Source organism: Pollicipes pollicipes, unplaced genomic scaffold (assembly GCF_011947565.3).
Source record: "Pollicipes pollicipes isolate AB1234 unplaced genomic scaffold, Ppol_2.1 Scaffold_6138;HRSCAF=7277_pilon_pilon_pilon, whole genome shotgun sequence".
Lineage (NCBI taxonomy): Eukaryota > Metazoa > Arthropoda > Thecostraca > Pollicipedomorpha > Pollicipedidae > Pollicipes > Pollicipes pollicipes.
In genome coordinates this window covers 1,478,272-1,489,821 of record NW_023596818.1, presented here as the reverse complement: position 1 = coordinate 1,489,821, position 11,550 = coordinate 1,478,272, and the positions used below count along the sequence as shown (strand labels likewise).

General features: G+C 50.3%; 1 non-coding gene across 1 annotated transcript; it reads left to right on the top strand.

Annotated features, from left to right (window-relative positions):
* Positions 1-1,544: 1,544 nt before the first annotated feature.
* LOC119106501 (5S ribosomal RNA) lies at positions 1,545-1,663 on the top strand. Its single transcript, XR_005095157.1, has one exon. It is a non-coding gene; the product is annotated as a 5S ribosomal RNA (ribosomal RNA).
* Positions 1,664-11,550: the final 9,887 nt, after the last annotated feature.

Below are 11,550 nucleotides of genomic sequence, written 5' to 3'. Positions count from 1 at the left end.
CACCACTGTGTATCGTCTGCACCGGATATCTGCTTTCTAACGGAGCGGCTCTCAGAAACAAAACCATGGAAATTTGCAGCCACCTAGAATGTTATATGTTTCCAGGAACTCACTAATGTATTACTATATGTCATTCCACGCGCAATCGCACGGCGAACACTATGGTGTAACTTGAAACATTAACGCACGTATAGTTTGCATGTTATATCCAAAAAACTCTCTCAAACGGCGTTCGATGTTCATTTTGCACTTGCTGCACAAATTATTTGCATGCACAGAAACACTTGCCGCTGCGCTTACGCACTAAATGGACTATGCCCTTTCATTTAGAACTGTAAAACTCACGTTTGGAAAATTTTCAATTTTTTCGACAGAATGGCCCCCCAAAAAATTTTCGTCCAACACCCGGTGATCAAAAATGTTGTCAACAAGTGGTAGCATCGGTCTACATCGCTTGAAAGTTAAAGCACAATTCGATTTTCATTGGTTTGTTAGATATGAGATTGGAACATCTTACTCCCCGAAAACCTGCTGTTTTCAATCTGAGCATGCATCCAATTTGTACGCGGGCTGGATTTCATATTGGCCTTGATGTGGGTCGAAAAAACGTCCGTTTCTGAAATGGGCCGTTGTTCGCATCAAAGTTGCCGCGGCCAGATTTGTGATCAATTGCATGTTGACAACAATGCCACTGAATGCTTGTTCCACCACTGTGTGTCGTCTGCACCAGCAATCTGCTTTCAAAAGGAGCGGCTCTCAGAAACAACGCCAGGAGAAATCGTGGCCATCAAGAATGACATATGTTTCCAGCAACGCACTAGTGTTTTACTATATGCCATTCGACGCGCAAAACACATACATGCACACACACACACACACACACACACACACACACACACACACACACACACACACACACACACACACACACACACACACACACACACACACACACACACACACACACACACACACACACACACACACACACACACACACACACACACACACACACCACACACACACACACACACACACACACACACACACACACACACACACATATATATATATATATATATATATATATATATATATATATATACATATATATGCTGGGTGTGGGTGCTGGGTGTCACGCACCCACGCCAGTAACTTCTATTTCGGTGTGGTGTGTGAAGGACAATGCCAGCTTGGTACACCTTGTGCATCATCCAGTGAACAAATGTGCTGATTTGCGCACATCGCAATCACATTATGGGCATCAGCGAGTGATGCTCTCCATTCGTGCACTGGCCACTTGAGCTGCCCTCAGTGGGCGGCCATGACTGCTCGTGCAGCGATTGTTTTCGCCCCCACGCGCCCACCCTAGACGGGGAGCCAAGCCCTGGCCATCGCTGCCGCCGCCGAAGCTCGACACCCGAAGTGTGAATGCGCTTGTCCGTCTGCCATAGGAAGTTGGCGGCCGCATGCCAGAAGGGCACGCCGGTTGTCATGCGCTAATCGCGCGCGCATTCGCGCGGCCACCGGCAACGCGTTCGCTCGGCGACGACCATACCATGCTGAGAACACCAGTTCCCGTCCGATCACTGAAGTTAAGCAGCATCGGGCCCGGTTAGTACTTGGATGGGTGACCGCCTGGGAACACCTGGTGCCGTTGTCACTTTTTCACCCCTTTTCTATCAGCATCCACCAAGAAAAGACACACCTTGCCGTGACGTAAGTCAGACGCGCCAGCTTTGCTCTGCTACGGCGTGACGTCACAGTGTGTCATCCAAACACACACACACACACACACACACACACACACACACACACACACACACACACACACATATATATATATATATATATATATATATATATATATATATACATATATATATATATATATATATATATATATATATATATATATATATATATATATGTGTGTGTGTGTGTGTGTGTGTGTGTGTGTGTGTGTGTGTGTGTGTGTGTGTGTGTGTGTGTGTGTGTGTGTGTGTGTGTGTTTGTGTGTTTGTGTATGTATGCCACCGGCGGTCTCCCCGTTTGCCGCGCTCAGTAGACGTGTTGGAATTATCTATTTCGCTGCGCATCGTATGTTGGGTGTTACGCATCCACGCCAGCAACTACTATTTCGGTGTGGTGCGTGAAGGACAATGCCAGCTTGGTTCACATTGTGCATCATCCAGTGAACAAACGTGCTGATATGCGCACATCGCAATCACATTATGGGCATCAGCGAGTGACGCTCTCCATCCGTGCACTGGCGACTTGTGCTGCCATCAGCTGGCGGCCATGACTGCTCGTGCAGCGATTGTTTTCGCCCGCCACCCGCCCACCCTAGACGGGGAGCCAAGCCCTGGCCATCGGTGCTGCCGCCGGAGCTCGACACCCGAAGTGTGAATACGCTAGTCCGTCTCTCATATGAATATGGCGGCTGTATGGATCCTACATTGAAGGATTTTGCAACGGTATAGATACAAAGGTTGCAGGAGATTATCTTGCTGAGGGAAACATGACGTCTATGTTATATTTTACTATTGGTAGGTTTTAGATTATCGTTGAGTTTCTTAACGCAATGCTTGACGGTCTTTGGTTTGTTTAAAACTTTTGAACTTTTTTGTCCCTCCCCTCTGTCATTCGATGTCACACTTTGATGTCGCTACTCTTCCGCTGGATGTCTTTTCTCTTTTGCGGATACTGGTGTTTGACGTCGACATCTCGTGCAGTGCATACTCCGTTTAATCTTTCGTAATGGTTGTGTTCGCGAAACCGTATGGAACATTGATGAATTGGAACAAGATGTTTGAACGTTGCATTTCATGAGCTATTAATTACTTAAATCATCCACATTTAGCACCAACAGCTTAATAACGCAGAATGGCAAACCAGTGCTTTCTCATCTTCGTTGATCACAATCGACCATTTTTCAGGACGGGGTCGATTCGACTGTTTTTGTGTTATTATGAAGCATTTCGCATGACTTCAATGCCTATTATACGTTATATTTTGTGACGTTTGTGCCGTTTTCTTATTTATACGAACAAATGAGTCTTTACAGCATTCCATGTTGATGACGAATCTGATGGTGGAAATGAATGAGGAAGTGTCAAATCTAAGTTTGATCATGACAGTTTGTCCCGAACTGTCGCAAGCGACTGCATCTTCGCAACGAGACCATTTTCTTTACAACATACAGGTGGCCGTGCGTTGGGTCGGACTACTCGCCTCTCTGCACCGCTCCGCTTCCCTGCCTTGCACAGGGCCCTGGTAGTGTCTCGATGTGGACCCTCATCATAGCTCCTCATGTCTTCTTTCAGCATCAGCGCGACCCAGCCAACGTAATAAATTCTTTGGCGTTCGAAGTCCCATCCTTCTTATCCCTGCCATCCCTATCCAGCTGCTCAGTAAACAATTCTCGGGTATGTTCGGGCCCTTGCCAACGCTACACCCGCTTTTAGGTTCTCCCTTGAGGACAATTTCCGGCATGCCAGGGCCTTGATACAATCTCTGGATAGCCCAGCCGGTCCTGAAGTCTGGCCCCTAATCGTCTGTCTCGAGCCCACTCGGTACCTAAGGGAGAAGGGGGGGGGGGGGGGGGGGAGGGCGCCAACGCCTCCATGACTGGGTCTGGTTTCAGCAATACTTATCCGATTTGCTGTCAGTTCTAGTCACTCCAGGTGCAAAGTGTTGGCTGTCGGAGCTGGTCGTCTTCAGTCGCTCGGTCAGTACAAAGGAGGCCCGCTGTGGAGGGTGTGGAACTTGAAGGGTCACGCTGCCCTACGCTCCGTTTAGGACGGGCGGTGCGACACGGTGGTGGAGGCGAATGAATGAACACATATCTATTGATTATGAGGAAAGGGTGGTGAATGGGGTGATGACACCACCGGTAGCCTACTTTCTAAATCGCGCTATTAGCCCAACATGCGTTACGGATAGCATGGTCGGTCTCCTGATATCGGGGACTGAGATTTGATAAACAGCATAACATACACATCACAAGACAAAAGACATTCAGCTTGTGCGAAACGTTTCCTCCTTTGCTGTTCCAATTGGGCTGGCTAGAAATTCATCTACCCCGTTTTCTGCAAAATGAATGTCACAACCGATCCACCTGGATTAAGTACTCTCCAACTAGTGGTTACAGTACAGACCTGCTTGTTTTAGACATTATATTTGCATGCCTGTGTTCGGCAACCGGAATGTTGGAAGCTGGTACAGATTGCTCTCCACATTGTCCCACGTGGCGGAAGAAAGTGTAATTGAATGACGTTTTAGGGCATCCTCTGTTTCCTGCGACTGTAAATGCAGTTTAAGTTATTTCTGAAATATGTGTCATTGGTGCAAACTCTTTGGACTGGGGGCGGGGAGACGGATGTAGATTTGGACGGTGAGATTTCTCACCAAATTAGAATTCATTTCGTGAATGTAGGTCATTCTCAGCTAATATAATCTTGTGTGGAGTGAATATTTTGATTACTTGTGGACTGTGGCTCGTGGTCAACAGTCAATGCGAGGTTTACTTGTGGGCTGTGGCTCCTGGTTAAGAGTCAATATGAGGTTTGCGCTCATTTGGAGAACTGCCTACTTAGGTTATGCTGCATATGTCATAAAAATACCCAACACGGAAGGACCAAATCACTAAACCAGTTACCGCATTAATAGCGTACATACTTGTATTATTTATATAAATACTAACAGCATTCCACAGGATGGGAAAAGTCGACAAGGGAGCCGGTAGCTGAGTGCTATATCCGGAAATAAAACACCGTCGGCTGACCGCAACCGGCTTCCGGAGAGAATCAAAACATCGTCAGATGACCGCACCTGGCTTCCGGAGAGAATCAAAACACCGTCAGATGACTGTACCCGGCTTCCGGAGAGAATCAAAACACCGTCAGATGACCGCACCCGGCTTCCGGAGAGAATCAAAACACCGTCAGATGACCGCACCTGGCTTCCGGAGAGAATCAAAACACCGTCAGATGACCGCACCTGGCTTCCGGAGAGAATCGATCTCGTTGAAACAAAGCAGTCTCATAACTGGAAGCTCTGAGCCCGCTAAATGTTAACACACCAAGAGCGAATACTGAACCAAACACATACAGAACAGTTATCGTATACTGGGCAATAACTACCTAAGCACATCACTCTTAATATCATGTTAATTTTGTGCTAATTAGTAGCCTGCATGCACCTAACATTCTTGCTATCGTAGCTCCGGCATATGTTAAGCCAGTCTACAAGCCTTTGGCGAGTCTTTCAAATGAAAATGTCTGGATTGAGGTAAAGAACAATTGGCTGCAACATGCGGCAGCTTTAAAAAGCACAGGGAGGGGAGGGGGCGCAGATAAAAGTTAACGCATGTTTTCCCCAACAGTGGCAAATGTTTGTGTTGCACAATCGTGGCTATAGTGGTTATACAACAAGACCAGCAACAGCGGTCATCATCTGTATCTGGCGCGCATAGCGCGGCCGTAGAGCTCGCCGGGTGGGTGCGCGTCATCTCCACCCGCGTAGGCGGAGGCCGCGGCGGCGTTGTGGCCAGCCGATCCATGAGGACATCGGCAATGACTCACCGCATCCCCTATCTCTTCCCGGCTGCACTCGCCGGCGCGGCAACACGCGCCCAACGCCTCGTGATCCCGACTCACTCCGGCCGGATGGCCGGTCGCCGGCCGCGCGGTCACGTGACCTGGCGCTCTGCCAGCGGCGACCGCCGCCTGGGGCGCCACGAGCGGGCGGCTGAGTGGTGCACATCGGCGCGAAGTGACCAGTAATACCGCATGCATGGAACGGTACATCCACGGCGGGACAGCACACTCCGTCGGCATGTCTTGTTCGGCCGCAGCATGGGCAGGAATCGTCTCGACGTGCATGAGCCGAACGGGTGCATGCACGCCACATGGAACTCATAAGACCATTCTAAGAAACGTGCCGGAGCTTAAAGGCATATTGGGGAACAGCATCGTACCCTGAGCCCACTGCACCCGCAGAGACTGACGTTCTATCCCATGTATTCATTTCATAGAAGTTCATAAAGGTGCTCACAACAGTGTTCATAATTCAGCCTCTTGACTTCCAACAGGCATGACGCAGTAATGATCCGCTATATTAATACGCTTGCAGCAGTTGTTTATATATATATATATATATATATATATATATATATATATATATATATATATATATATGTGTGTGTGTGTGTGTGTGTGTGTGTGCGTGTGCGTGTCCCTCGTTTATGAACTAATGTATGAAGTTTCAAAGATGTTGGGCAACATTCACTATTCAATGCTCGAGCCTGAAGCTGAAGTCAAATTCACGTCTAACCTGAGTTATCGCGAAATGCCTCTTTTACCAACACGTGTAGAAACTCTAAATGAAAACTGCCGAAAATTGGGTTTTGATATCACCATCCGTTTTGTTTTTTCAATCCCACCAAAACTCCCCAGGGGAGCGGTATTCCCGAATGAGACCCACATGTGCTAAACGTGCGGCAACTGGGTTGATATGGGCACGGGCCTACAGGTGAGCTAGTAGCTGGGCTTTAGCTGGGCATCACAAGGCACGCCCACCTCATGCCATATTGTTAGTGCGCCAGGATTATTCATGCCTTGTCCTATCCCATCGGAATTATCACATGAATACGAAACCCTTCACAATGAGCGAATGCTTGCTTCCATGGGGTCCATATGTGCCATCTGTGGGCAAGCTGGGCTCATGTAAACGTGGGCTGCAGGTGGGCTCGTGTCTAGGCTTAATTAGAGCTGGACCAGGAAAGTTTTGAAGGGGTTGGGTGCTGAGCATGTCCCCGTCCGTTATCAAATTTTGATGTGCATTGTTATGAATCCCAGCCAACGTACCAAAATGGGTCCCACACGGGCTGCATGAGCGCCAGCTAAGCATCGTGGGCATGGGCTTCAAGTGGGCTATTATCTGGTCTCCAGCTTGGTCCTTTACGGTCTTCCAATATTCTCGCTGCTTGGAGTTGAACGCCCCAAACACGCATTGGCCTAACTTAGCGGGAGAGTTACTCAAACCAACATTTTCCAAAGTGACTTTTTCAATAGGGTTATCCAAAAGTTTTTTTTTCAGATAGGACAAAACAGCTTTCATCGTTATGTTCAGAATTAGTCCCAGCCTGCGTGTCCAATTGGGACCCATATGGGTTCGAGATGGGCCGTCCTATGGGACCCATCGGGGCTGCCCGCTCTGATCCCAGGTGGACATGTCATGTGCAACCGCCCGGATCACACATGGGCAGTCCAACTGGGGCCCATATGGAGCCAAACCGGAACCCACTTGGGCTGCCCATTTGGAACCCAAGTAAGCATGGCCAGCTTTTTCCCATATTGGCAGCTACCTGGGCTACCCAATTGGGACTCACATGGGCATGTTTAGCTGGGGCTCAATGGTTATGTCCATCTGGGACCCGCCTAACCAGCCCAGATGGAACCCATATAGCTAGCCCAGATGGGACTTTTGTAACCATCCCAGTTGGGCCTCAGTAAGGCTTCACTGACGCGCCCTCTCGTGATTGGTGGACCACCGTAATTCCAAGCAGGTAGCCTTATATCATTAATTAAAAGCCTATTCAAGGTTTAGTCACCAGTGTTTGTCCGAAATTGCCATGGCAACGACACCGTTGCACAAAACATGCCCTTTTCTGTTATTATGCTCGAGGCAAGAATCACTAAACCATTCAACAGATGCTATGCGTTACCGTTGTTGCCGTTGTTAGCACGATGCTTCCTTCCGTCGTCGCAGTCTATCCCGCCGAAACCATTTCCGTGCTACCTATTCCGCTTCATTTCGTTTCGTTCGCGGTGTGTTGCGCAGGATGGCCCCTGAAAATAGCGATATGCAGTACCTCATAACACTGCCCCACGTCCTAAGTGTGGTGATTTATCATGTGCACGGATTTTGGTACTGTAAGAGCTGATTGAATGTTAAGTCGTTTATCGAGGTTGGTAAAAATAAGAGCAGCTACGTCGCATAGCAGTACAGAAATACACTACACATGCGCTCTATCAAAGTAATGCTAATTACATGGAGTACTAGCGTGAATGCTGAGTTTAGATGTGTCTTCCTGCGGTCGCAATTACAACGAATAAACGTATTAATGGTGCCATTTATGGTGCCAATCAAGCGAAACACTTATTTTTGTGAGAAAGAAGTAGAGTGTTGTATTTATCTTGGCACAACAATGCAAACAAGCTTATCGCTGTCATTATTAGAGACTGATGCATAGTTGCTGTCAGCTGTCAATACGAGAATGCGATATTGTCTCGATAGGTGATTTTAATAGCGGCTGCTTTCCGGTCCACTCACCCATTAAACCGTGAGTTTTGGTCGTTTCAGGCATTCGCTCTATGCCTCTGCAATGCATGGCCTGCGGCTAGCGGTAACAAAAGCAGTTCCCAATGACTAATAGGCGCACTTGTCAAAAATGTCTGAAATGAGTGATGAAGCAGTAAAGTGTGGGCAAACATCGCCATCCCCAGTTTCGAAAAGAATGCTGCCATTTTTCTTGCTCCATGGTTCCAAAACTGTGTTTGCTAATATTTGTCCATGAAAGCGCTCAGAGAAATGAAACAGATAAAATAAGTTTGTCTTCGCCATGTTCATCCTGCGTAATTACCAATAACTCAGACAAGGAGGCCCGCGCTGTAAATTTTGGCAAAATTGTACGTCAAGTACGAGGTGAACAGTACAAAACCATATAGTACACTACCTGCTTTCCAAAGCATGACGATTCTGGAGCAGAGCCAGTTGTCTTTGACGGAAGTCTCTGGTTACCGTACCAGCGTGCTGGAGGGCATAATGCCTCCGGGCGGCCTGGAGCAGGCCTCAAGCAGTCCTCCAGAGAACAACTGCAGTTCTCAACAACTGAGCAACCTCTCAACAGCTAAGATAATTTAACACTAGGGTTTCGGCGGTACATGAAAAGAAACGACTCAAATGCTTCCAAACCCCTCAAATTTTTGACAACGTCCCCCTCTTGCGACTAAAAAGGGGCCCGGGGTGGGTCAGCGCCGGCAGAAGCGAGAGCCAAAGTCCGGTGGCGTCAGGCACAGTTCCCCTTCTTCTTTGCACAGTTCTGTTCTTTACGCACCGCGACGAGTCGCGTGACGTCACGCGGGCGGCGGCGCAGCGGCAGTGGAGAGTTGAGAGGTTGACTGTCGGCGTCGCCGGTGTGGTGTCAGGGGGGGGGGGGGGGGGGGGGCTCCGTTCGTCACTCCCGTGGTTCGGTGCGAGGAACATATCTTGTTCATGAGAGAATCCTGATACTCAGCAGCATGTATGCATAGGGCATTGCCATTTAGCTCCAGGTTACAGGATGGGCGTTAGCGTGTTGCAGGATTACGTTGGCCCGGCTAAGTACCTTGCGTACGCTCGGGATGTAAACCACCGTGCATTTTCGTTCGTACCGTTTTACAGCTATCAGGTATCGTTGGAACCGCTGTCGATGATGACGTCATTGATATATGCCACTGAGTGCCTCAACGGCGTATGCACCCATTTCTGACCAGCCGGGCACTTCTGGAGTTACGGAGGGTAATAACAAAATGTTTGTGTGTGTGCGCGGCAGAGACGACCATTCTCAAACTATTTTGCTGTGAGACCACTACCATACGCAAATATGAATTGCTGATTAGGCGATATGACATTTTTGCGCTATGGCGGCGCATTGCCGACTGCGGTCAGAGCCGACCGGTGCGTGCTGACCGAATCGCGGTGCCCCGGCAAAATTACGTCTACGCGGAAGCAAAGAGAACCATTGTGCATTTTTCTTAGCACTGTCCTGTAGATATTAGATAGAAGTTTAACCAATTTCTTTACTAACGTCAATTGCATGTGCTGTTTGGCGAACCAACGGCGTGTGGGCTAATTGATGACGACCCAGTTATTTCTGGAATCACGGAAGGCAATATGGAATACCTTGCATCAATTGTTGTTTAGTGGATGCGTACGACGTAAGTTCCCAGCGATAAAACGCGCGTGCGCTGTAGCGGGGAGTTTTGGCCCGCCCAAGGCCAAGACTACCAGAGACTCGCCACTGGTCTCGCCGCTGCGTCGGTGAGAGGGGCTGGGTGTGGGGTGCTGGGGGTGGAGGGGGGGGGGGGGAGGGGGTGTTGCGGCGCTGTGTGCTTGATGTTACTTTGTTGCTGTCTCAGATTGTGATGATATAACGAAGGACTTTTGCACCACCTTCTTGCGATTATAAGCTACTTCGGCATAGCTGTGCCCGGTGAAGAGGCTGATCCGGTGTCCGAGGAAGTGGTGCCTCGTTTGACGTGCGTGTCATGTCCGATCCTGACGGCACGACCGACGTTGTGGAGTGGTGGACACAGACCGACCTCCTGCGTAAGCACCGCGGCGTCCCCATTAGCGCAGTGCTTGCCCTGCGCCTGGCGGGCGGGGCTTTCGCCGTATGGGCTCAGTTGCCGGCAGAGGCTTGTGGCTCGCAGGACAACGTGAAGACGCCCTGTTTGCATCGTTTGCGTTGGACCAGTGCGCGGCGTTTGACACATCCTCCAACCGGCGGATCCAGCCAAGTGAGTCTGCATGTATTTATGTAACATACTTGAAGCGGCTGGTGACGCTCTTCGGCGGTGTGCCGGACCTCGCTCTGGTGTGTGCGGTTGTCGTCGGCCTCTCGGAGGGTGTACGCCAGGTGATCCTCGCCGGTTCTCGCGTAGAAGCGCTAGATCTGACCGGCGTTGTAGCGCGAGCTCGTGTCGGTGTGAGTGACGAGCGGCTCCCGACAGCAGAGGCAGCAGGTTGACCCCGGGGAGACGGCGGCGGCGGCGGCCTGTGGTGTGACGCGCGCTGACGTCACCGAGGGAGACACGCTCAGTGCATTGGTTCGGGCGACGCACGAGCGGGAGGGCCACCCCGGCGTCCGACGGACGCTGTTCTTTGCGCGCCGCGACGGGTCGCGTGGCATCATACGGGCGGCGGCGCGGCGGTAGAGGAGGGATGTGACGTGTGCCGCTACATCGACCCGCGCTGGTGTCATGGCGATGCGGCTCGATTGGCGTGACCGCGATGTGGGAGTGCATCACCATCGACGTCACGCACCATCAGCGACGGAGCTACCTCTCCATCATCGATTGTGGGCCGTCGTGTTTCTGTGTGAGTCGCTCGCTGCGCTACGCCGACGCCAACGAGGTCGTTATCCACCTCGAGCAGCTCTTCCTCGGCACCAGGCACCAGTGGAGATTTTGGCGGACAATGATGCGGTCTTCCGCAGTCAGAGATTCGCTGTGCTCGCTGCAATTGAGGAGCAGAGCTGCGGTTTCGAGCGGTGTTCGAGCCAGACGGAAAGTGGGCTGTGGAGCGTGTTCATCGGACTGTGAAAGTGATTACCGCTAGGAAGCGCTGCTCGATCTCGGCCCTTGTAACCTGCTCCTTTCGTGAGTGCACTGCCGCCATGTGAAATGTTGCCCGGGTTTGGCAGGGGATTACTGCACCCTGCCCTCCCAAATCCACCACCCCTGGCTATATTATGCCAATTCCCAGCGCCAGCTCCGGCGCCAG